The sequence below is a fragment of the Microtus pennsylvanicus genome, chromosome 7, assembly GCF_037038515.1.
Source record: "Microtus pennsylvanicus isolate mMicPen1 chromosome 7, mMicPen1.hap1, whole genome shotgun sequence".
In the NCBI taxonomy this organism is placed as follows: Eukaryota; Metazoa; Chordata; class Mammalia; order Rodentia; family Cricetidae; genus Microtus; species Microtus pennsylvanicus.
This window is the reverse complement of record NC_134585.1, coordinates 85,657,808-85,685,273: the sequence shown is the minus strand read 5'-3', so window position 1 is coordinate 85,685,273 and position 27,466 is coordinate 85,657,808. Positions and strand designations below refer to the sequence as shown.

At 44.0% G+C, this 27,466-nt stretch overlaps 1 protein-coding gene across 2 annotated transcripts in view; it reads right to left on the bottom strand.

The window, feature by feature from the left end:
- The window catches only part of Tet2 (tet methylcytosine dioxygenase 2), an 85,498-nt gene extending 58,438 nt beyond the window's left edge, over positions 1–27,060 (bottom strand). Inside the window, exon 1 of one of the 2 annotated variants that reach the window (XM_075981294.1) lies at positions 26,784–27,060. The gene's annotated coding sequence lies outside the window, so the exon portion shown is untranslated. The remainder of the gene's footprint in view (positions 1–26,783) is intronic. The other variant, XM_075981293.1, reaches the window with a different exon arrangement.
- Between the last annotated feature and the right edge of the window lie 406 nt (positions 27,061–27,466).

The following is a 27,466-nucleotide window of genomic DNA, read 5'->3' as shown; positions in this document are numbered from 1 at the left end:
AAAAGCCAGTCACTCAAACCACAAATGTGCACATACATACATACAAGCTACGTAAACTGCGAAGAAGCTTTCTCTTGTCTTTTCCTTTCTTTCTTCTCTCTCTCTCTTTCTCTCTCTCTCTCTCTCTGTCTCTCTCATTCTCTCTTTCCTTTTCTTTCCTTTCTTTGGTTTTTGTTTCTTTTTTCTTTCTCTCTCTCCCTATCTCTCTCTCTCTTTCCTTCCTTCCTTTCTTTCCGTTCCTTGGTTATTTTTGTTTCTTTTCTTTTTTTTTAAGGCATTCTCTCATTCTATATCTCAGTCTGGACTGGAATATACTATGTATATCAGGTTTGCCCTGATCCTCCTGCCTTAGCCTCCTGAGTTCTGGGATCTCTGCCATGAGCCACCATACCTGGTATCTCAAAAGTCATTCTTTTTCAATAGTTGGGTCTTTCATTGACCAAATGTCACCAAATGCCCCATGTTTATCATATTGTGTCTGGCCCTTCTTTTCCCTTTTGTGCCCCTAGTACCCTCGATGCCTGGTCTTTGTAAATTCCTGGCAATAGCTGCTTTTTTCTTGTGGAAATACTGTCTTTGCCTGTGGTCCTCCAGGCACTAAGCGGGGTCAGAGTAGACTGCACTGCACAGCAGGTTACTGACCTCAGCAGGGTGTATCCACAAATGGATCTCCCCTTACACACACACCCAGAGCTAGGGAATGACCTCAGCTCTACAGTCCTCAAAGGAAAAGATTATTTCAGAATAATAATCTGAACTTGGCAGCAATGGCCCTTTCCTTATTCATGCTTTAAAAAGTATTATACTGGAAACAATTGCTTTAAAGAAAAGCTATGAGAAGAAAATTATAGATGACCTCATGGCCCTGCTCTTGTCCCTCCCAACTTATACAAAGTGTGATTCTGAAGGAAGAATTCTGCGGGAATCTGCAGGACAAACTCCAGCAAAATGAAGACAAACACACTCCACATCAGGTGTTTCTACACAAAACTTTAGAGACCAGAAACCTCAAACAAACCTGGACTCTTAGCCAGAAGTTAGGAGCTCTTAATGGCAGTGCTTGCACCATGCCACGAGATTATCCACGAGCCAAGCAGAATATAAGAGCTACACATAAATTCCACACGATGAGCAGATTAGAGATGTTGATTTACATGCTTGACAGGATCAGAAGAACGCTGTGAGGAAAGAGCTGCAGTGGGCATGTTTGAAAGCAAAGTCGGGACACTCACATTAGAAGAACAGGAGCGAAAATCCAGCAGAAAGCCAGGCACGGTGGTGCAAGATTGTTATCTCAGCATAGGCAAAGCTGAGGCAAGAATGGTGTTTACCCCTTTCAAAAAAAAGTCAACCAGACAAAACAAAAGCATCCTGACTTTGAGTATAAACATTTCTGACACTCTGACACTTGCTGATACTTGACCTCTTTGATGGGAGTCTGGGCCAATGGCAGGTGTGTCTCAAACCTTAACTCTTTCAATCCACTAAAAATAGGAAATAAAGATTCTGGCAATAGCCCTGCCATTGCAGACATGTAGGCATCTTGAGGATTCTCTCTAGAATCCCATGTAAAGAGAAGGGGATGAGAAGGAAAAGGACACACAGTTTGCATGGGTTTAATGGTTCACCTGTCATTTTCTTTTTCTGCATACAAAGAGCTCTAGGCATGATGGCTGTGGTTGTTTACATGAGAACCCCCCTCCCTCTTAGACTCAGGCATTTAAACACTCAGCCATCCAACGCCCCCCCCCCCCTCAGTTTGTGGTACTACTTGGAGGATGTTTAGGAGATGCAGCCTTGCTGGAGGAAGTATGTTCCTGTGAGCTTTGAAAATTGAAAACCATTTCTGGTTCACTCTGCTCTGTGAACTGTCAGTTTCCCCAACCTGCCACCAAGCTGCTGCTTGCTGCCATGCTTCCCGCCACGCCTCCTGCCATGGTGGACTCTCATCCTTCTGAAACCACGAGACAAATAAACTCTTCCATACATTGCTGTTGGTCACTGCATTTGATCACAGCAACAAAAAGCAACTAATACAGTGGATGTTAATACACTTGAACATAGGGCAATAACTCTACTGGGAAGCAATTTTCTTCAGGGGGTAGGGGCTATCAGGATAAGATTTCTCTGTGTAGCCCTAGCTAAACTCTGGAACTCACTCGGTAGATCAGGCTGGCCCCAAACTCAGAGAGCTGTCTGACACTGCCTCCCAGGCACTGGGATTAAAAGCATGTGCCAATTTTGAGCTGAAGCTCAGCTCAGGACAGCTGTACAACTCTAAGCTCAGAAGCAAACTAGGGAGAAAGGGTCCAGAAGGGCTGTCATAGGGGAAGCCTACTCACTTCCTAACTCCAACTCTGTTCCTCTACAACCTTATGATATCCAGCTGAGCTTTTAAGGAAACAGAGGACTAGAGACGCCTATCAGCCATTCCACTGTACTATCATGGCTCTAGCCCAGCTCTAACGCAGTGTGAGCTTATGGCTTAGAGCAGTGGTCCTCAACTTCCCTAATGCTATGATGCTTTAATACACTTCCTCGTGTTGTGGTGGCCCCCAACCATAACACAATTTTTTGTTGTTACTTCATAGCTTTAATTTTGCAGTTGTTATGAATCATAATGTACATATCTGTGTAGGTGACCCCTGTGAAAGGGTCATTCAACTCCCAAATTGGTCATGACCCACAAGTTGAGGCCCACTGGCTTAGATGCTATCCAATTTGATCCCGGTGGAACAAATACATATATCAAATAAACAGTCAGATGTGGTGGTATATACCTATAATCCCAGCACTCAAGAAACAGAGGCAGGAGTATAGCCACAAGTTCAAATCCAGGCTGAGCTACATGGCAAGTTATAGGCAACCCAGTGTTATATAATGAGACCATATCTCAGAGTTGATGCAAGAACGGGTAATATAGGAATATCATATATATTACACGGATAAAAATATACCAGCTTATTCCCAATTACACGACACTAAAGGAAAATGATTGTTGAGACAGAGTCTTGTGCATCCCAAGCTGGCCTTGCACTTGCTACAAAGCCAAGGCTGACCTTAAACTATGGATCCTACTGTCCCTGCTTCTTGAGTGCTGGAATTACAGGTATTTCCCACCAAGCCTGGCTTATGTAGTACAGATGCTCCAAACCCAGGGTTTTTTGTTTGTTTGTTTGCATGCTGGGCACCAGGGCTGCACTAGTGGAGCTACATCTCCAGCCTTGAATGATACTGTTTTTTTTTTTGTTTTCTTTTTTTAAACAAAGACTACTCCCTGAGCTGAAACGTGTAACCCCAGCTCACAGTCACAATGCTCATCACTAGGGACAAGGACATTTCATAACATATGCTCTATTCCATGTCATAAAGTGCTGTAGGGGATCCCTGGGAGAAAAGAATCTATTACCAAGGTTCAACGAGACTGAATTACTGACTGCAGCATCCATAGTGGCCACACATTAAGGATCAATTAGTAGACCACAAGTGCTTTTGATAGCTGCCTCATATCTGTAACGCAACCCTAGCTATTAAAAATAGTTGACTTTCCCAAAGGGAAGTGTGAGGTTTGTATTAGCCCTCCCTTCGAGTTTCTTCAAGGCAGATGAGAGGATGAATGTTAAACTACTAGTTGTCATAAACAGCTCATAGTCCAGCCTTCAAGCGTCTTCTGCTCACCGAGGGAAGAGTTAAAGTCACCGCAGAAGCAGCCTCAGCCCCAGCATCAAACATCAATTATTCGAACTCTAACAAGTGGCGAGATGCAGGATTAGATACGAAGGGGAATTTCCTACTCTGCTACCATCCTGGAAAGCTTTGACTTGTCACCGTTTTTTTTTTTTTTTTTAAAATAGCATTCCATGCCTGGAGAGGTGGCTTAGCAATTCAGACCAATTCTGCTCCTGCAAAACAAGCTCATTCAGTTCCTAGCACAGAGGTCGGGCAGCTGTCAACCACCTGTCACTCCAGCTCTGGTGAATCCAGTGCCTGTGGGCTCCCTGAGCACCTGTACGCACATACTACACATCCCTGTGCTGCACGTAATTAAAAACAAAAATTAAAAAAATTAAATAGTATCACTTCAAGAAACAACATTGTTGAATTTCAAACAAGCGGGTCTTATTAGTTCCTTCTGGTTGTTTTGAGACAGGCCCTGGCTCTGTATTCCAGGCAGCCCTCAGGTTTTCTGTAGCCCATCCTGGTTTAAACCCTTGATCCTCCTTCAGCATTCCTACAATTCAGATCACAACCATGCAATACACACCTAGGTTGATGTCATTGAACCTCATTTCTGACAGAAGAGCAAATGAAAGGGAGTGATAAAAACACCAAATCACACAAGAAAACTCCAGAGTTATCTGTGTTGAGAAAACAAATTTATGCATTTTGTAAACTAGAAATTTCATTTAAGATGAAATAAGAATAATTTTATCACAGTCCTGCCATGGTGGTTCACACCTGTCAGCCCAGAACTTAGGAGGTAGAGGCAGAAGGAACAGGATGTAGAAATTCAAAATTAACCCTTTGTGTGTGTATGTACACACTTTGCATTCACTGACGTATGATACAGCTCTCAAACAAAAAACAATGAAAAACTTTGATTAAAATGTAGTACTACTATTACTATCATTATTATTGTTTAGACAGGGTGTCACTACATAGCCCTGGCTGGCCTGGAACTGACTATATACACCAGACTGGCTTCAAACTCACACAGATCCATCTATGCCTGTATCCAAAGTACTGGGACTAAAGGTGTATGCCTCCATACCTAACACAAGATTTTATAAAAAGCACTGAAGGCTCGGGGGTTCTGGCCAGCATGGGTGGGCTATATACAAGAAAAAACAAAAGGAGAGTGAAGCAAAGCACTCATGATGAACTTAAATAAACAATGTCTCTCTTGCCAGACACCAGGGATAAGCAAAATGTTTAACATCCGCGTGCCAAAGCATGGGTCAAAAGATGGAGGGGGTCCCAGCGGCCATCTACGGCCCCCCTACAAGCCAGGTGTTATTTTAGTTGCAGGGCAGCAGAGAGGCTCAGAAGTGGCAAGGACGGAGACACAGTGGCCGAGGCGGAGCACCGGCAGCCCCCTTGGAAGCACTTCAATGACCAGTGCACAGCCATTCTCATGCACCTGCTGCACACGGGATCTGCTTCTTCACACGGATCTTAAGGGATAAAAAAAGACCGACGGTCGTTAAGTCTCTTTGAATCTAACATTTGCTGGGGGAGATATGCCGCTTTTCATTTCAGTGATAGCTAGAGAGCAAGATGAAGAGGAGGAAACCTTAGAAAAATAACCAAATATTTAAATCTAGCAAACGTTAAAAGTGCTTTCAAAATTATACAGAAGGTTATATTGTCACGCTTCAATGAAAATGGAAGCGTAAGGCTAAATTTTCACGTTGTGGCCAACTTGAGTGAATTTAAATGTATTTCCCTCTAAGTAAAGATGGCACATAGTACGCAGAGGAATAAACTTAGCCTGTCAAAATGGTCCACATCCGTAATCTCAACACATAATTACAAATTTGAGCACAGGCTGGATACATAGTGAGACCCTGTCTGAAAAGCAAGCAAAATAAAACAAAAAAGTCAAGAACTTAAGCTCATGTCATACTTAGGGTTTGATAATCATGGGATGGGAAATTCAAATGTCTATCTAATAAACTTATGACCTATTTTAATGAAAGTAAATATTATTGTGCTATGCAAAGGTGGTATAACTATTACTACATACAAATTAAATTGTTACAAACATTTAAGAAACAGTAGCACAAATGAAAAAAACAAAAAAAATGGAGTGTAATGCAGATAGGACATGGTCTCACAGAACTGCACTGTGAACTGAAAAAGAAGTGGGTGTATTTTATGTGTATGGTATGTGTTCCGCATGTGTGCCTGGTGCCTGTGGAGGTCAGGAAAATGGTGTTGGATCCCTGGAACCCATGTAGAGGTGGAAGGAGAAAATAGATTGCACAGAGCTGTCCTCTGATCTCTTTACACATACCATAATATACACATATTCCCAACAATCATTTTTAAATACTCTAAATCAATTTTTATTTGCTAAATCTTCCAAGTCAGATATTGAAAACCGAAGAGACAAAGAATTCCTGGTCATTGATTGTCCTTTGTTAAAAAAGTTCAAGTCACCTGTAACTTGTAAGAGTTGTCTGCAACCATGCTACAATGAAGGGCAGAGCAGGGCAGAGAAGGGGGCTGGCAGGGCAAAATGAGATCTACCAGGACATTCTCAGGAGAAGAAAGTCCTCTTGAAGAATATTAATTTGATCAAATGGAGCATCTGTGAACCTCATAAAGACTGATAGGCACACACATAGTTTCTCCTAAATGCAAATAACAAAAATGTGGGCAAAGGCTAAAGATTCATGCGGCTTCTGGGCCTGTAACTAAGATCACGTGCTGAGACCATCTTAAGAGTGTTGCTGAGAAGCTGGGCACGGGCTGGCCTCTAATACCAACACCTGAGAAGCTGAGGCAGGAGGATTTGTACTAGTTTAATGTCAATGAAAGACACAAATCAAAACAACAAAAATGAGAAAGCAAATGGAAGGAAACTCTCCTGGTGAGAGTCCAGCAAACTGACTGATTCTCACCGGGAAGACTCCTGCTTTCAGACCTCACGGCAGACAGCCTTGCAGCGGGAGGTCAATCTTCCAGCAACAAGCACCGATGAAGTTACTGAGGCACTAGGTGTGTGCCAGGTCAGGGTGCACAAGTCACCTCCTCCCACTGCCATGGATGAGGTCATGTGTTAGAGGGAATGCAGGTCAGAAGTGGCGTAAATCACCCACGAGTCACAGCTGTCGACAGATAACTTTCTATTACAAGAACTCACTTTCAAATGAAGAGGAGGAACGAGGCAAGGAGGAAAGCAAAGGCCAAACAGGGTGTTTTCATCTTGACTACGAACTGTGCAATTAGCAGCTATGCTAATTTGCTTTGTAGCCATTGTACTGGGGCACTGAAGAAGGCAACTGAAGGATGTCACCGTCTTTGGTAGACCCTTGCTGTCAATGCTTTTAACAAAAGATCAGTGCTAATTATTCATCATGAACAATACTATGACTCAATTAAGAAGGCCATTAGGTTACTTGCTTTAACCACAGTTGGAGATGAGGGTCTAGTGAGGTTAAGGGAGGGATGTTACCCCTCTTGGTGTTCGGTAGCTGCCTGGATCCATAATCATGTATTTGACATTAATTTGAGACTTCCCAGGTACTACTACATTTTTTCTTTCTTGGATTCCCACTTTCCAATATGAGCTTTGGAGTTGTTCTGCAGCTCTCCCATGGTCTGTTCCCACTTGCTATCCCCAATCCTTTTTCTGTTTTAGTTTTTGAATTTTCCATTCTCGTATCTTTAAGATCAGATGTGTCCAGCTTCCTAATGAGGCCATCGAAGGCATTTTTCATCGCTCCTGTTGCAGCATGCTTGCCCTCTGACAGGTCTCTGGTTCTCCCTGAAAATGTCTATCTGTATGCTGACAATACCCACCTGGTGTTCTCACATCTGTCCACCGTTTGCGCATATCCATTGTCATATTAATCATCATTAGAAAAAAAAATCCTGGGGCCAGTGAGATGATTCAGCTGGTACAAGGCACTTCCCATTAAAACTGACACCAGGGTTTACCCCTAGACTTGTGGTGAAAGGAGAACTGACTCACACAGGCTGACACATGACCTCCAGGGCATGTGCATGCACACTCACACACAATGATTAAACACAAACGTAATAAAAGTCTTCATCCCCACATCGGTACTGTATTTGATTCTGTTTTGAATACTGGCTTCTTCAAGTTTTATGGTATACCCTGTATTTTATGTTGAATCACACACACACACACACACACACACACACACACACACACACACACAAATATTCTCAGTAAAAAGAACTGCTCTCAACAGAACTTTGATAATGCTCAACACAGACATTTTCAGAAATCTGAAGGCTCTGCCCTCCTCTGACCAGTTGGTCCTTTCGTGGGCCTGTACCTTGCAGTGTGAACCTCACTGTGTTGTTCGTATTACCTCCTCTGCTGGGTGGGATTGGTTGTCTTGAGTGATCTGCAGTTGGGTAGCTCTTTTCTCCAGGTTAAGGTTACGTTAGAATCTGATAAAATTATAGAAATTGCTCAGGTGGTGACACCTTTAATCCCAGCACTGGGCAGGGTGGAAGGGCTGCATCTTTGTGAGTTCAAGTCCAGTCCAGGACTACACAGTGGCGCCTAGCCTCAAAAAGAAAAAAAAAATCCAGATATTTAGGCTTTGTTAAATAGTTTCTTGAAGTCAGGCCTTGAAAGTGTAGTGAAATTCTCTGGCATATTTCAAAATGACCTCTTACCCCTCCCGTAGTGATGTACAACACTATCCAGTTGGAGGGGCCGGGAGAGCTGGTGCCACAGGAGGCACGAAGGGGGTCTCCCACCAACTGGATGATCTAATAGTCTGCATTCCTTAGCAACACTAAGCCACCAGCAAATCAATAACTGCCCAATTCTGACAATAGTTCCAGAGAGTTCTTCCTGTGGATTGCCGAGACAAGCTCCACTTCTCTGTATCTGCCTGCCTCTCCTGAGTACTGGGGCTATGGTTTCCTCTGATCTCCTTTCCACAGAACTGAGAACTGTTGGTTTTCATCTTATTCAATGTTTTACTTGTCATTGGGGTGGAGTAGTGACTTCTCTATTTCCTACACGACAGACTACAAGCAGGCAGTCTTAGTCATTTTTAAAAACTAAAAAACCAAAACACCAACCCCTCCCCAACTTTGTAACTACAAATAATCATAGGGATATATAAAGTCAAGTTTTTACTGATTTTAGATTCTTTTTATCTTTTAAAAATTATTTTCTCTTCCTCTCCCTAAAACTCTAGTTTCATGCCCTGGTTGACTAGAATTCTCTGTATAGACCAGGCTGGCCTGGAACTCACAGAGATCTACCTGCTCTGCCTTTGTAATACTGACATTATCACCCATGGCAAAAAAAAAAAAAAGTATTTTGAATGATGTTAAAAAATGGCACACACCTTTAGTCTCACCACTTGGGAGGCAGAAGCAGGTGGATCTCTCTATGTTTGAGCACAGACTGGTCTACACAGTGAGTTCCAGGACAGCCAGGGCTATGTAGACAAAAATATGTCACACAAAATCAAATAAAACAGTATTCTGTGGCACTTTAAGAGATGTTTCAGCAATTATGAGCACAGGCTCTCATTCCTGAGTTTAATTCACAGCACCTATATGACTACTTACAACTGTCTGTAACTCCATTTCTAAGAGATCCAGTCTCTCTTCTGGCCTCTGCTAGCCCCAGGCAGACATGTGTTGCACCTATATACATGTAGGAAAATACTCATACACGTGAGATAAAGTAATAATAAATAAGAAGAAAATATCTAAAACAAAATAAAAGGATTTTTTAGATTTATTTATTTTATTTAATATGTATGAGTGTTTTATCTTCATCTATGTCTATGAGCTACGTGTGTGTGTACCCTTGGAGGCCAGAAAAATACATCTGACCCACTGGAACTGGCGTTATAGATGGTTGTAAGCTGCCATGTGCCATGTGGATTCTGGGAACTGAAGCCGGGTCCTATGGAAAAGCAAATGTGCTCTTAACAGTCTCCAGATCCAGTGACTCAGTGACTGCCTCACTGGAGACAGGGGTCACACTATGTATTTCTGGCTATCCCTGCAACTCACCATGTAGATCAGGCTGACCTAAAACTCAGAGATACACCTGCCTCTGCCTCCCAAGTGCTGGGATTAAAGGTGTGCACCACCACATCTAGTAAGGACTGCTTGCTAATGACAAGGACAAGCTAGCTGAAAGATAGATATCGTGCCTATGAGTGGATGCCAAGAGATACCAGAGACTGCCATCTCTCCTAGCCCCAAAATTAGCAGACACAGCCTTGGAAGGCAGGAACCAACTGGTGATCTCAGCAGTGTTCATTTTGCAAGAGACCTGATCTCCCCTCTGCTTATATAAAACTCAAACATGTGATGTTGTGAATCAGATGTATATTTTGAAGCCACTGCTAAGACCTTCTAAGCATATGATGGAATACTGTAACATTCTAAGGACATCTTAAAAGAATACAGTTGCCATTGTGAAGAGTACTTTAGATACAAATGTCTCCTTTGCTCGAGCCCCTCCTGGGAAATTGTGTTGTACTGCATCTATCTATAAATCCAATCTCACGTGCATGAGCTGCATGGATACTTTTGAAATCAGTGTACAGTGTGAAAACTTTAACAAACAGGAAGATTCAACTCGGGGGTAGGGGGTGGGGTGTTAATGCACAATTAGTAGAAATTACAGGAAGATAAGAAAAATAGGTAGGTAAAGAAAGTGATAACAGAAGAAAAATTTCTTGAAATGAGTGAAAGTTCCTGTTTTAAGATTATATAGAGCCAGGGTAATCCCAACATTTGTGGAGAGGCACAGAAAGGCAAATCTCTGTAAACTACACAGTGAGACCCTGCCTGGAAAAACAACAAGAAGACTGTACATGATCACAGCGTAAAGAATATTTTAAGTTAGACCTAAATGCGTTGTAGTGAGCTTCTGGAGTTAAAGAGTTAAGTTTCGTAAGATGCAGTTGGATGTTTGAAATGTTGACATCAGAGACTGCATAAGCAATACCAGATGGTTAGTAGTCTACCCATGTCTCCTAAATTTGCAGTGAAAATGGTTCCAAACTTCCAGGTGTGGTAGTGCATGTCTCCAGTCCCTATTTGGCAGTCTAAGGCAGGAGGATCTCAAATGTGAGAGCAGCTTGCACTCCACAGTAAGACTCTGTCTCTAAAAAATAAAATTTTAACTTACTCCAAACATGCAGGGAAACGCAAAGCACTGTCCACAGCCTATGCCCTCCCAGGATCTCTTGAGCTCCCACAAGACTTAGAGGTGTAGACTAGTGAGAAAAAGTGAACATGAGAGTGAACTGTGAGTGAGCCCAAGGAGGACAATGCTGACCAGAAACTGCGTGTTACAAGAGAAGATGAGACCTGTGAAATTGCACTTCCTATCCAAAGCCTCTGACCCCCCTGAGCACTCCAATGCGTAGACCCCCACACAGACACACACTCATAAATAGAGACAATTATTTCAAAAAGAACAAAAAAGGCAACTAGAATTTTCAAGAAAAGAAATGAACGTTAATAGGAAAATATGAGAAGTTTAAGGAGTTTAAAGAATATAAGAAAACAAAATTTACTTAAATTGAGCTTACCACCTTACACCCGAAGCAAGCGGAATTCCGTGTCAGGCTTGCTTTTTCCTGCTGTGCACATTTACCACACTGTGCGCTGAGTTCTGGACATCACAACCATGGCACTAAGGGATGCACTATTTTCAGATCGTAATGAGAAACAAAACACAAGAAAACTAGCTATAAATGCACACTACAATATCAGTTTTTCTTTTGTGTTTCTTGGGTCAAACTGAAGCAAGTCTTGCTTATTACGCTTGCAGGTGTATAAGCTATATCCGCTGCCCTGAAAATATAGAAGTTATGAATTTACAATAAGGAAAAATAGCTTAGAAAACAGAAAATTGGGGGCTGGTGACATACTTTCCCTTACACGTTATGTAAACAAATACAGAAACTTTTTATGGTAGAAGGGAGGGAAGACAATAAACAGATATGAGAAATACCTGGGTTTCACATCTTACATACTGGGGCAGGATCAGGGAGGTCAACATGGCATTGTTTAATTTTAAAAATTCAATGTTCTATGGTAAGGAAGAAGAATAAAAGTCATACTTTTTTTTTTCCAAGATGGCTTTTTCTGCTTAGTTCTGGCTGTCCTGGAACTTGCTCTGTAGACCGAGCTGACCTCGAATTCACAGAGATCCTCCTGCCTCTGCTTCTCCAAGTGGCTAGGATTAAAGGCATTTGCCACTACCATCCAGCAAAAACATACTTCTACACTTGAAATCAAGAGTATCAGAGGTTCAAAGTCCCCCTCCAATCTCTAGCAAGTTTTAGGGTAGCCTGGGCCACATAACAAACAACAACCATAACAAACCCAGATGCTTGGTGTGTTGGTACATACCCTTAATCCTAGCACCCGAAGGACAGAGGCTAGCCTCAAATCCTCCATCAAATGACCTTGACTTCCTTGTAAATCTTTCTGACTATACCTACCAAGTGCTGGAATACAGGTGTGAGTCGCCACCCACCCCACACTCTCGCTATGCATGCTATCATTTAATATTTCTAAAGACAAGCTTATTTCCATGTAACCAATAAGAATAGTAGATGTCACTCACAAACAGGTAACAGCAGGAGCTAGTGTATCTGATTGCAACAGTCCTAGGGTGGAAATGGTTCTCCATCTCTTCAGACGCCACTGTGTGCCTCACTGTGCATTCTTGCTCAGGTTGAATACTGAGAACGTTATGTCAAGTTCAGTTCTAAGGACCATTCAGGCAATAGAGGAATCACCCTTCTAGGTAATGATTGGAAAACAGCCCAGGAAAGTTCGCGGATGCCTAGTCTATGAATCTCAATTGCTATCCAGTAACTAAGCGAGGATTCAAAACACCAATTCTTGCCCACTCCACAGAAGCAAAGAGGAAGGTCATTTTCTTCCTGATACAGATGGATGTTTCAGACACACTTGAAGGGTAAAGCAACATCCATTCAACCACTGAAACTTTACAAAGTAAAGTGTGGGCCGGTTCATTTGCTATCCTATCTTATCAGCTCCACTTAGCAGCATTATTAGAATGTTAAGCTGTTCCCATCCCGCAGATGGTGAAGCAGGTCTAGAAAGGATGAAGCAGCCCTGCAAAGGCATACGTACCTGGGGATAAGGGAAGCTAGGACTTGAGATTTTTTTCTATGGCATGAGATAACTTAAATATGGAATCTGAGAAAATAGAAATCACCAGAATAGAAAATGGTTAACATGGCCTGCATTTGAAATAAATATTGCTTCTGAAGCAATGTCAGGGAAGAGACTTTCCCTTCCGTTCTTCCCCTTCCTCAGATCAATGCGACCAACAGCTTAGTGTCTCTAAAGCCTTCCCTATCTGATCACAGTGCTCAGTGCTGTATATGATATGAACTATGTTGTTCCAAATCTAATACATGATTTAAAATTAAACTGAGGTGGTTAAAGTCCAAGAGGCAATTATATAAGTACTTGGAAAGACATTGAATGTACACAGTTGCACATGAACTATGAAACTGTATTTAGAACATAGGATGGGGCTCAGAGGTAAAGTGCTAGCCCTACACCTACAAAACAGTCACAACAAAAGCAAGGAAAAGCAAATCCCAAACAAACCCATGGAATTAAACCTTTTGTTTAGAAGAATTATTAAAAGTGCAAAGAAAAAAAGAAGAAAGAGTCTTTGGCGATTTTTTACAAGCAGGAATCAGTTTACAGACAATCTTGAGTTCTCATAACGTGTGACTGTGTTTATTATTCAATGAAAACTATTAGTGTCGATATTTCTGCATGTTTGCCTCTCACCCGGCTAAGCGCTTTCCCGTGTTCAACACTTGCTGGCATCTAGTTGAATACACACAAGCGCTTCGTTATTAAACTGCATGCAAAATTATCTCTCACTTTGCTCTCTCTCCTGTCATGAATGTAGCAGATGATTTAGGCTGGCACGGTGGCCGTGCCTGTTATTCCAGCATGATGGAAGGTGAGGCAGGGGAACTGCCACAAGTTTGAGGCCAGCCTAATGTGTCAGATAAGAAGGGGTTTTCTCATGGTATTCACCCCACTGCTAAGCAATGCTTCCCTGTACAAATGCATTCAGTACTTCTGAGAAATATCCATGCACACACTAGGAACTGCTTATGTCGAACAGCAAGCAGAAAGATTGGGTGAGAAATACTTTTCAAATGAGAGACAATGCAGCCCTAACTCCAAGGCAGTTTCCTTCCACTACTGCAGACAATAGTTAACTTTGTCAACTTACCTATTAAAGAGTTAACTGGCTTTAGGACTACCTCCCCTCCAGTGTTTGCATACAAAAATCCTTGTCAGAGTTAAAAGTTGCCACTATTTTTCAAATTTTTTCCAAAGATTTCCTTTCAGGTGGTAAGTCTATTCTAAAATGAACAAAGGGGTGAAGCTCCTTCAGGAATCTACTTTACTTCTCTTACAGCCAAATTTACTACACATGCAGGGCTTTCTTATTTTGTACCAATTTATTCCAGGAGATTGTTAAATAAATAGTTTGTGAGGTGCAGCCATACCCCCATCATTAATGCTAGTCTTCTAGCTAATTCTGGAACAGTCTATGAACATTAAATCCATGTGTGTTTGACCACATGGGATGGAGTGAGAAGAACCCAGAGCTGTCTGGATCCAGGCATCACTCTTAACACCACAGGCCTTTGCACGTGTGTGTGTTTTACATAGTGAGTTCCAGGACAACCTGAGCTACATTGTGAAAGGGTGTCTCAGAAAGCAAGCAGTCATTCAAACCTGCTGCATCTAAGCTGTTAACACAACTTCCACTTTCAGAGGATGTGACAGCAGGGAAACCAGGGATGAATAAAATATAAACACAACTGGCAACTTGCTCCCAATTTACATAGCAGAACCAGCCTGCCTACAACTATAACACAATCAAACACACACAAGAGCAGACATTTAAATTCACGATGTTTTGTTTAACTCGAGACTCTATGGATAATACAAATGTACATCCACAGAAATCAACTAGGGAAAGGAGGAACTAAGTACCCAGTGAAAGCTTAATTCCTGTTGTGTTAACCCCTGGGCGAGGAGGATGCTGGGATGTGGCAGTCATAAGGGTGGATTTCAGATCCGGGTGCCGGGGTGGGAAACATCAACTTTCTCTGGCCACACTTCCTACTTTGAGGAGTTAGATCACGGATTCACTCCTCAAGATCTCAAGTTGAATATAAACTTTTTCTAAATGATTTTTTTCTTTTCATTTTTTTAAAACTGAAAATAATTTTTTCCATACAATATATTCTGATTATGATTTCCCTTTCCTCAGCTCCTCTTAGAAACTTATTTTTTTATCATTGTTGATTATCATTTTAGAGGTATTTGGAAGAGTGGATCAAACTTTCATGCATTGGGAACTGTAAATGACAGAACCAAGGCATTGTCTAGGAAAACAAACAAACAAAAAGGCTAGCAGGACCTGCTCGCTCTGGCAAGCGACCAGAGACAAAAAATGATTAACCTAACCCTGTTCACAGGCTGGGCTCTGCTTAAGTAGACTTTGCATTGGGCAGGCCTTAGGGAAACACCTTGATCTAGGGGTCATGACCAGGTCAGAACCAGACAGGGGATTTGTGACTATTAATTAAGGGGTGGGTACCTGGCTCCAGACATACAAAGGGTCCTCCCTCCCAAGGTTGCCAAAGTGTTTGCAAATAGAGCTACCCAGAGCGCCAGGCAGCCAAGCTGCTGCACGTGGAAGTGTCAGGGTCCTGTGGGAAAGAACACTTGAATGTTTCAGTTGTGCACAGAAACTTTGTCAGCCCTAAAAACATGCATGTGGATGACAAGGAATCTCTCTAACAAGCATTTGGTTTAACTTTACTCTTTGCTGTATGTTTAAATTCACTTCCAAATGAAATATAGTGGGGTCGAAGACATGGCTCAGCAGTGAAGAGCGCTGACTGCTCTTCCAGAGGATTGGGGTTCAACCCCGCATCCACATGTCACCTCATGATTATCTGTAACTCAAGTTCTAGCGGGTCTGACACCCTCTCTTGGCACCAGGCTTGCACAGGGTGCACATATATTCATGCAGGATAAACCCTGAAAACATAAAATAAAAACAAATCTTAAATTTTAATTTTGGTTGTGAGCCTAACCTAATGGCCATTTCTCTAGTGCAAGGCTTAAATTTTAAAAATGATATGTCCTATCTCTCTTAACACTAGAAATATATGCCCTTTGGTAGGATGATCTGAAATTTTATGTGGGGAAAAAAATCTAATGCACATATTATTTTCACTTGAGAAAAGAATGGTTTAAGAAGAGAAAGAGATGACTTTGAGTTGCAGGAAGTTTAGTTCCCAAAGCTAAGGATCAATTTTCAGTAGTAATCAAACCCAAGCCACTACCACTGATTGCTAAGGGGCGTCCCCTGTCACGCCATTGGTACGGGGAGCCATACACAGAAATGTTTACTGGCTTTGCTTTCTGCAAGTGTTTCCCCATGAATTAGAAATTTCTAAATTAAATAGTCTTCCTTGAATGTCAACCTAAACACAATGTAACATCACAAGACAAAACTAACCATTTAGATGAGGAGCAGAATTTGGGCTGGAAGTTGTCTCAGTGGTTAAGGGTCTTTCTTGTTGCTGTCAAAAACCTGGGTTTGATTCCCAGCAGCCACATGGAGGCTTACTGTCTCCTCGGGCACCAAGCACACTTATGGTGCACAGATGCAGACACATGAAATAATAAAAAGAAATCTTTAGAAAATAAACTTAAAAGACAGGCACAACTTTTTTCCTAGGCTATATACCTGTCTAAGCTTTTACTAAAAGAAAAAAATTATGTGTTAGTGTTTTTTAAGTTGAGGGATGTTTTCTTCCCTCATATCTGAAAGGTATTTACTCATGGTGTTTTTCCTTTCATCAATTTTTTTTAAATAAATGAGTCACGTGCATGTTTTTTATTAGCTTATTTTATCTGCACTGGTGTTTTGCCTGCATGTATGTGCGAGGGTGTCATATCATGGAGTTACAGTCATGTGGGTGCTGGGAATTGAACCTAGGTCCTCTGGAAGAGCAGTCAGTGCTCTTAACTTCTGAGCCATCTCTCCAACCATCCTTTCATCAATTTTAAAATAGCAATATAAGTGACTTAACATTCACTTTAAGATTCTTGCCTGAACCTGACAGGTGATTGGCCACTTTATTTGCAGAAATGGTTTCTCGTTCTAACGTATGCCATAAGGCAAACAAAAGGCCAACATCCTGTACTAGTTACAGGTCAGTGAAAAGGGAGCCTTTTTAATGAAAAAGTCATGAAAGGCACAAGGAATATGAGGTCATGCTCCAGCCAATATGAAGATTCTGAAACTTCAGGGACTTTGTGCAACAGTGGAGACATGCAGAAAGAACAGACGGATGAAAAGCAACGGGCTGAAGCAGGCCAGTGTGCAGAGGACAGAGTGCATCTGTGGTGGGAATGGGGCAGGAGCAGGCCAGTGCGCTGAGGACAGAACCCAGCTGTGGTGGGAATGGGGCTGAAGCAGGCCAGTGCGCTGAGGACAGAGTGCATCTGTGGTGGGAATGGGGCAGGAGCAGGCCACTGTGCAGAGGACAGAGTGCATCTGTGGTGGGAATGGGGCAGGAGCAGGCCAGTGTGCAGAGGACAGAACCCAGCTGTGGTGGGAATGGGGCTGAAGCAGGCCAGTGCGCTGAGGACAGAGTGCATCTGTGGTGGGAATGGGGCAGGAGCAGCCAGTGCGCTGAGGACAGAGTGCATCTGTGGTGGGAATGGAGCAGGAGCAGCCAGTGCGCTGAGGACAGAGTGCATCTGTGGTGGGAATGGGGCAGGAGCAGGCCAGTGCGCTGAGGACAGAACCCAGCTGTGGTGGGAATGGGGCTGAAGCAGGCCAGTGCGCTGAGGACAGAGTGCATCTGTGGTGGGAATGGGGCAGGAGCAGGCCACTGTGCAGAGGACAGAGTGCATCTGTGGTGGGAATGGGGCAGGAGCAGGCCAGTGCGCTGAGGACAGAGTGCATCTGTGGTGGGAATGGGGCAGGAGCAGCCAGTGCGCTGAGGACAGAGTGCATCTGTGGTGGGAATGGGGCAGGAGCAGCCAGTGCGCAGAGGACAGAGTGCATCTGTGGTGGGAATGGGGCAGGAGCAGCCAGTGCGCTGAGGACAGAGTGCATCTGTGGTGGGAATGGGGCAGGAGCAGGCCACTGTGCAGAGGACAGAACCCAGCTGTGGTGGGAATGGGGCAGGAGCAGGCCAGTGCGCTGAGGACAGAGTGCATCTGTGGTGGGAATGGGGCAGGAGCAGCCAGTGCGCTGAGGACAGAGTGCATCTGTGGTGGGAATGGGGCAGGAGCAGGCCAGTGTGCTGAGGACAGAGTGCATCTGTGGTGGGAATGGGGCAGGAGCAGGCCAGTGTGCTGAGGACAGAGTGCATCTGTGGTGGGAATGGGGCAGGAGCAGGCCAGTGTGCTGAGGACAGAGTGCATCTGTGGTGGGAATGGGGCAGGAGCAGGCCAGTGTGCTGAGGACAGAGTGCATCTGTGGTGGGAATGGGGCAGGAGCAGGCCAGTGTGCAGAGGACAGAACCCAGCTGTGGTGGGAATGGGGCAGGAGCAGGCCAGTGTGCTGAGGACAGAGTGCATCTGTGGTGGGAATGGGGCTGAAGCAGGCCAGTGTGCTGAGGACAGAGTGCATCTGTGGTGGGAATGGGGCTGAAGCAGGCCAGTGTGCTGAGGACAGAGTGCATCTGTGGTGGGGATGGGGCAGGAGCAGGCCAGTGTGCTGAGGACAGAACCCAGCTGTGGTGGGAATGGGGCAGGAGCAGGCCAGTGTGCTGAGGACAGAGTGCATCTGTGGTGGGAATGGGGCAGTGGGAATGGGGCAGGAGCAGGCCAGTGTGCTGAGGACAGAGTGCATCTGTGGTGGGAATGGGGCAGGAGCAGGCCAGTGCGCAGAGGACAGAGTGCATCTGTGGTGGGAATGGGGCTGAAGCAGGCCAGTGCGCAGAGGACAGAGTGCATCTGTGGTGGGAATGGGGCTGAAGCAGGCCAGTGCGCAGAGGACAGAGTGCATCTGTGGTGGGAATGGGGCAGGAGCAGGCCAGTGCGCAGGGGACAGAGTGCATCTGTGGTGGGAATGGGGCTGAAGCAGGCCAGTGCGCAGAGGACAGAGTGCATCTGTGGTGGGAATGGGGCTGAAGCAGGCCAGTGCGCAGAGGACAGAGTGCATCTGTGGTGGGAATGGGGCTGAAGCAGGCCAGTGTGCAGAGGACAGAACCCAGCTGTGGTGGGAATGGGGCTGAAGCAGGCCAGTGTGCAGAGGACAGAGTGCATCTGTGGTGGGAATGGGGCAGGAGCAGACCAGTGCGCTGAGGACAGAGTGCATCTGTGGTGGGAATGGGGCTGAAGCAGGCCAGTGTGCAGAGGACAGAGTGCATCTGTGGTGGGAATGGGGCAGGAGCAGACCAGTGCGCTGAGGACAGAGTGCATCTGTGGTGGGAATGGGGCTGAAGCAGGCCAGTGTGCAGAGGACAGAACCCAGCTGTGGTGGGAATGGGGCAGGAGCAGGCCAGTGTGCAGAGGACAGAACCCAGCTGTGGTGGGAATGGAGCAGGAGCAGGCCAGTGTGCAGAGGACAGAACCCAGCTGTGGCTGGCATCACTGTCTACCTTAGAGGCCTAAGGTCTTGTTCTACTGGATGACCTAATTACAGACAGGGAAGAAAGAGAGAAGAGTAACTCAGATATCATTTTACACCCACTGGTTTCCATTATCATTAGTTAAGTCACTGTTTTTTGTTTTGTTTTGTTTTTTAAGACAAAACACAAATTTCAGGAGAAAAATACTAAAATTAAAAAAACCATTTGAGAGTTCCATGGATGGTTTCCATCAAAGTGTAGTATTTTGTAATAAAAGCAGGTGCTTTGATAAAGCATATTTTAGCAATGCCATGAAGCCATGACAATGAGGATTCCTGTGGCTGAGGTATCCACAGAACAAACTGTGGTACCCCAGGACAGTCACAGTAGCACAATCCAATGCACTGCCTGGGATATCTCCACCTGTGCTTGGCCACAGCAGTGTTCTCTGGAGAGACTAGTACATCAGCAAAAATCATGGTGCATTGTTTTCTTTTGAATAGGTATGGTTTTTCACAGAAATGATTTATAAAAGTAAGTTTAAAATATCAACAACAGGGGCCGAAGAAATGGCTCATCAGTTAAGAACCTTTGCTTCTCTTGTAGATGATCTAGGTTCAGTACACAGCACCCTCATGGTGCCTCCCAATTGTCTGGTACTCTAGTTCCAGGAGATCTGATGCCCTCTTCTGACCTCCACAGACATCAGACACACATGGTCCTCAGACATACATGCAGGCAAAACACTCATACACATAAAATTTATCTTTTTGAAAAATCAACAACAGATGTAGTCAATCTGACAGTCAGAGTCCAAGGTGAAATAGGGCATATTTGCACATGCTTATGATCCTAGCACTTGGACAGCTGAGGCAGGAACTTTTATTTCCAGGCTAGCATAAGTAGACACTGTCTCAAGGTGGGGGAAGAGAGAGGAATGCCAAGGCCATCTTGTGCTACATCAAGTTTTAGGTCAACCTGGGCTACACAGTAAGATACAAAAACAACAAATCAAAAATAGTCCTACTTTGCATGGGAGAACAATAAATTTTTGAAGTTCATAAAAGTAAAAATAGAGTACTAAAATGTGGTGAATAGCTAAAAACTAAAATGATTGAACTATAAAAATCTACTGTCAGTAAAGTGATTCTCAAAGTCCTAAGAGAAACCGGGAGCCGGGTGCAGTGGCAATGCCTTGAGTGTGCTCTAGCATCTGAGAGGCAGAGGCATCTCAGACTCAGGATCTCTCTGAGTCTGAAGCCAGCATGGTCTACATGGTGAAATCCTGTCTTGAAAAAAAAATCAGTCTTTAGAAACTGACTATGGTCTCTAATGTCCTTCTGTTTTCGGGTACATAAGACACAAAAATTGTCGAGTAATTTGTTACTAAAATATTCAATATAGAAATTTCATTTGGCATCTCACTATACATTCAGCGTCCATCTGTTTAAACACCGATGGCCATGTTTACACACAGTCCTTTCACTATTTCTTAGGTTCCATCTCCTTAACTAACTATAAAAGGCTATATAACTGGATGTATTTTGCTAAACTATAGCGGTATAACACATGCACAATGCAGCAGCATGCCTAGCTTCTTTGGACTCAGGATTATGTGATAAAATAGCATAGAACTAAGTATACACAGGGATGAATGAGGAAAACCAAACTGGAGAAAGTCAAGTAAGACAGGCAGACAAGCAGACATGCATTGCAGCACACAGCTGTAACCAAATCACACAGAAGGCTGAAGTAGAAGAGAACCAAGTTCTAGACCATCCTGGACTACTTAGTAGGACCCTGTCTCAAAAACAAACAAACAAACAAACAAACAAGACAGACTTAAATGTGATAGATTATGCCTACAATCACAGCACTGCAGAGGCTAAGGCAGGGGGATCGCCATGAGTTTGATGCCAAGTTGGGGTACGGCCCATGGCTCAATCTGGAAATCACAACAAAGCCCAACCAAGCAAACCACTATCTCTCAGTGGGAAAATGGTTGCTTTGCTTGTTTGAGACCCTGAGTTTGACCCTCAAGACACACACACACACACACACACACATACACCCCACAACACAAGCTAGAGCTGAATCAAAACTGGCTTCCTATACAAAAGTTGTGCAAAATGTTACCACCAGAGGAGACCAGGGGGTGCGCACAGGCTCTGTCTACATTATTTCACATAACTACATAGATTGATTCCACAACTATTTGAATAAAAGTTTCAATTAAAATATGTAATTCCAGTATAAATGTAATAAAAGCCACTAGATCCCATTCTGAAGATGGGTCACTTTGGCCCGAGCCATTTCCATCTCCTGTAAAAATGACACCGAGGAACAGTAGCATCACTAGCAACCACCATGCCCATCACCAAGGTTTCTCACATTATTTTCCTATTGTGCTTTGACTACAGGTCACACATGTTCTAGTTTTTAAAAAAATGTTCTTACTAGCTTCTACTAGTGGATAAAAGTACAGAAATCAGCAAGTTCTCAACAGACAAAAAGAAATCTAATTTAAAAGAAACATTTGCAGTAGTTTTGGTACAACAACAAATTTATGCCCTAAATTATCCCTCAAAAATGCTTCAGCCCAGTTTAGTTATCTCTAATTTTAATTCTCAGACTATTTAGAGTGTGATCTCACATCGGTTTTGAGCAACAATCTTTAGTGAGCACAAAGCGCCATGTTCTAGGTTTTTAGTCATGATACAGCACCATGTAACCTTAGCAATCAGAGACAGAGTCAAGAGTACGGCAGCAAGTCTGGGCCAGCCTGGAGTTACACAGTAATCACCAGGCCATTCAAGGCTCCATAGCAAGACCTGTCTCAAACCAGAGCCTAAGAGATGGTTCAGAAGTTAAGAGCACTGCTCTTCCAGGGCCTGGACACAGTTCCCAGCATTGACTTAGTGGATTAAGGACCAGTTCCAAGGGATTTGCCGATGCCCTCTTCTGGCCCCCTTCTGGCATATATATATATATATATATATTGCAATATATGTAGACAAATACATATAAAAAATAAACAAAATAAAGGTGTGCACCACCATGTCCAGCTTAAGATTTACTTGTTTTTATGTGTGTGTCCAAGTGTCTGCAGAGGTTGAAGTAGGATGTTGGAATCCTTGGATCTATAGGTAAAGGCGTTTGTAAGCCACCCAACATGGGGACTAAGATTCAAACTCCAGTCCTCATGATTGAGCAAAGAGTTCTCAACTGCTGAGCTATCTTTCCAACCCCTTAAATACCTTTTACAGGAAATAGGAGAAAGTCAGAAGTGAGAATTCACTACATTGAAAAGGACAATTTAGACTCATATTTTTTTTATTTTCTTAAGCCTGGAATTTTCTGCAATGGCCATTCTATAGCCAGAATACGGTTGGGAATGAGCAAGTGTGCAGTGCACACATTTCTTCCTGCTTGTGGTCGTCGTGATACACATGCTCTGATTGTACTTCCTCCCCTGCTAGCTCCCTACATACGCCAACAGATGTACTGCATAGCCTCATTCAATAATGTCACCGTATTCACTGGGTTTGGCAGTAAAGTGTAATAGAAACCAGAGCACTAGACCCATGGAAATACTGTGTGTTTGGCAACAGACACTGTGGTTGTGTTCTTTAGCACAGTTTCCAGGATAACCACCAGCTCTGCTTGGCAACTGGACTCTCCCACAACGAAGGCTCCAACTGTAAAGTTGGCTTAGGAAACATTTCCTGCTGCTGAGTTTGGTACTGTTGTTGCCCCAGGAATTACTAGTCAGTGGTGGCATAATCCTCAAAAAAGTATGTTTTTAATGAATCAATGCTATCCCATTCAAGAAAACAATTATATCATGTCTTCTAGCACTAAGCTATATAAGATTATGAAATTTGGAGATGGAGAGATGGCTCAGTAGTTAAGAACACTCACTGTTCTTGGCAGAGGATCTGGGTTCCAAACAGCACCCACATAGCAGCTCACAACTACCTAACCCCAGAAGCAAGGAATTCGATATCCTTTTCTGGTGCCCAAAGGCACCAAGCCTACACACAGGGCACATGCATACATGCAAGGAAACGCTCATACCCCCAAAACAGCAATTGCTAAAATCGAAAAGTTAGAAGCAATTATAGCATTGCTGTAATCAGATCTAATATAAAACACCAGATATTCTAAAATATTGACATTTCATATCAAATATTATCACCTTTTTTTGAGATGTTTCATTCTATAGCCTAAACTGGTTCAAAATTTTTAGCAATCTTCCTGTTTCAGCCTGCCAAATGCTAAGATTACAGACTTGACACACCATACTCAGCTCAAACATTTTCTAAGGCACTTTATTTGATGATTTCATAAAAGTTGACTAATTTGCTTAGGTAATGATGGAAAATGGACTTTCTTTCAGATGTGTCTATGATTCATGAGAAGGGTTTCCAAATGAAGCTGGCAAACAAGAAAATAGGAGGCACTTGGCTTACAGCAGGGTCTGGGTGGAGCTCAGAGTAATTGATAGGGAATTTCTAGCTTTGACAAGTGAAACCAAGATGAAACACACATACAGCAGCCAATCAGGGCATGGAAGTCATCATAAGAAGCCCAAAGCAGGTGTGCACACTTGCTCTGGAAGTGATGGCAATGCCAGGATGCAGGGCCATATGCTGCCACCTGGAAACCATACCATCCCCCGGTTCCTGGCACAGACCGAAACAACAATAAATCTATTGAAAGCCTTAAAACTATTTGACAAAGAAGTGAATTTAAGCACAGCAAAGTCTCATTCCAAGTTATCCATTAGTTCTATATACAAATAGACAAAACAATGTATTTTGTAAAATCTACCAATCTTGTTGTTGTTTAATATTTTTTTCTAAAGTATAATCAACTAAGACAACTGGCTCTTAAGACCTTTTAGAATACCTAGGTGGTACCACACATAATGTATGAAAGGTTATTGGAGACTCTTCATCCTGTGTTGGTTTGAATAGTTTCTCTAAGAAATGAGAGAGTGTTATTTTTATACAGTGTTCAATGATATACAGATTTTCACTTTTAAAATAACAATAATTAAGCAACTCTTTTCAGCATCAAACCAAGTGCACAAAACAACAAGATGCTAAATTTCACGACAGGAAAGAGTAGGCCTCTATGACAACAATAAAAAGTAAGCCAACTAAAATATTTTTATTTATTAGGATGGCAAATACTCTTAAGTAGTTTGAGGACACAAAAGATCACAAATCTGAAAATTTGCCCCCAAAGAAGTCACAACACACTAGTCTACTAGTCAAACAAATTACTCTTTTGGAATTCTAGATTGCTGGTATAATTAATTGACCATAGTTTTCTCAACCAACAATAAGACAAAAAAAAAAAAAAACTCTGTGTTTTCTTTATTACTTTAGGGCAAATCAGAACCAATGAAGTGTTTCTGTTCGGGGATGAGTAATGTCTCTTCCTTCTGGTCATGTGGATGAGCCCCTAGGAGCAAGCTTAGCCATGTTACTGAAAACCAAAACAGAAAGACTTGCGAAGTGAATTACTCAGGGTGAGCAGGTTTGGAGATTTGATTGGTGCAGAGACGTGCCTTTCCCTCTCCCTTGCAGTTAAATCTATCCCCCCATCTTAAGTTTAACCCCCATCCTTTAGAAACACTCTACTGCCTAATAACATTTTTAAAAATTAATATTTGTGTTGTAATTTGTACTGTATTCAAAATGCATTATGGCACACACAGAGAAACAGATGAATTTAACTCCCTTTCAGTATTTCAACTTACCATTAAAATGCAAATGCAACGATTTCATTAGCCAGGCAACAATACCCACAGACTTAAATCAAATAAATATATTTTCCCCGTGAATCCCAACTTTCCCTAACATACAATCTTATTCTTATGAGTATTTCTGTGTATGAATTTTGTCAGTATAATCCTTAATTAGAGCAAAAGTACTGTGTGTGACTTGTGATTGTTTTGTAAGTCCACGGAAGTATTCTGCTCCCCCTGATAGGCAAACACCAACCAAAACATTTCCCTAAATTTTAAGCAAACAACTTGGGAAAAACAAAACAAAACCCCAAACCAACCGATTTCAATTCCAAATCATTAAACGGGAGAAAGAAAAATCTCTCAAAGCACTCAAAAGTCTATCATGAAGGCATTAACCAGCTAGTAGCACGTCTTTTTAACTCGACCTTCCCAGGAGTCTGCCCAGGCCACACTTGGTCTGGCCGCAGTAGAAAACTCTCCATAGAAACTAGAAACCCCATTAGCTTTCTAACCGTACGCAAGCAGTTCTGGTGGAGAGAATCAGGATGTGAGTGAGGCGTGTGGGGAGGGGAGGTGGTGAAAGACCACGAGAAAAGAGCGAGGGCCAGAGTTAAGACAATTTGGGATGGGACTGTGAGAGATCCTCGCCGGGATTGGGTTTCATTTCTTTGGGCGCCCCTGACCTTGCCTTCTCCAACTCGGAACGCTTCTCCCGCCCCCTCCCTCGGCCTGCGCCTGCCTTTGTGTGTGCCTGTCACTTACCGGGGAACAGAACGAAGCTGATTCGGGGGCAGCACAAAGCCAACACACAGATTTGCACAGATTCTCTTACACACATTTCTTAAACTGGGAGGTACAGCCCACGCAGGGCTTGTGAACCTTGAGAAAAGTGGGTTCTGGTCTTCTTTGGGGGCGCGGAGAAACTATTCTTTCCTCTCTCACTCAGCGCCACTAACAAAACGCGCGGACTCAGGAGGGGTAAAAAAAGAAAGGAAAAGAAAAAGAAAAAAAAACTCCACGTAGTGGATCCCGAATCCACTCACGGTGACATTTATCTAGTGTAGTCGTCCACAGGGGGACAAACGTGCTGGAAACCGGAGATACAAACCCAGAACAGGACCCAAACAAACACTACCGGAGAGAAAAGAGTCAAAAACACCGGTCAGTGTTCTTTCCGGGGTGTCTGAGGGTAAACGAGGGACTCGACTGACTTATACTAAGGTCATGGGGGGACGAGGATCAAAAAGAAAAGTGGTGATCCCCAAAGATGAGCTCTTTCAAAAAGGCAGCCCCAAGAAAATACTCACTTTCCTGAGACTCAAAGGCCGGCGGCTGGTGGGAGGTTCAAAGGTAAGTTTTCTGGGTAAGGAGGGGGGCACACATTAGTAGGAAGAAGAGACCCCAGAAGTGCAGGTTGCAGGAGAGAGGGGGGTGCTAAATTAAAACTATATTTGTCAGCCATGTTGAAGAAGCTCCAGTAATTTGTGAGGCTTCCCTCTTCCCTCTTGGTATTTGTGGGTGACATGACAGTCCCCGCAAGGCCGAGAGAAAGCGAGGAAGGTTGGAAAGGGACAGTTCCGCTGCCGAAAAGAGCGAGGAGAGAAAGAGAGCGAGAGAGAGACAGGCGCGGCCAGCAGCGCTCTGACCTGGTTCTGGTCCCTCAGCCTCGCAGTCCGCCGCCGTCGCAGCCGGGTCTCCTTTCTAACAAATCCTACAGGGCAGCCATCTTGCTTCCTTCTGCTCCTCTACGAAAGCAGCCTCGCCTCCGCATCAATATTCATAAGGCAGTTTGACGTCTGTTCTCCCGGCTCGCCGGGGCCGGCTCTCGGGCAGCCGCCGAGGGGGCGGACGTGACTGGCATGCGAGCGGCGCGGGCGCGGGCGCGGGCTGTGCGCTCGCTCGCTCGTTCGCGGGGGCGGGCGCGGCAGGGTCCCGGCTGTGCGCTCGCTCGTTCGCGGGGACGCGGGACCGGGGCTAGACGCTCGCTCCCTCCCGGGGGCTCGGGGCCTCCTCTTTTCCGCTCCGCCCTCGGGCTCCCCGCGGCCCCCAGCTCGCTGGCTGCACACCCGCGCCTCTGTCCCCGGCGCCCCTGTCCCCCGCGCCCCTGTCCCCCGCGGGCCCGGTGCGCACTTGGAAACTCTTGCTCCCTCCCGCGCGCTCCGGGGAGGCCCCTGACCCCGGGCTCTCGCTCCCAGCACGGCACCGGACCGCTCCCCACTCTCCCCCACGCCCTGCCACCCTCCCTTCCCTGTCGCCCAGCCAAGCCGCTCCCCATTTCTCCAAGACCATGCCCAGAAAGCTCGAGGGGCCCGTGCTTTAAAGACTCCAA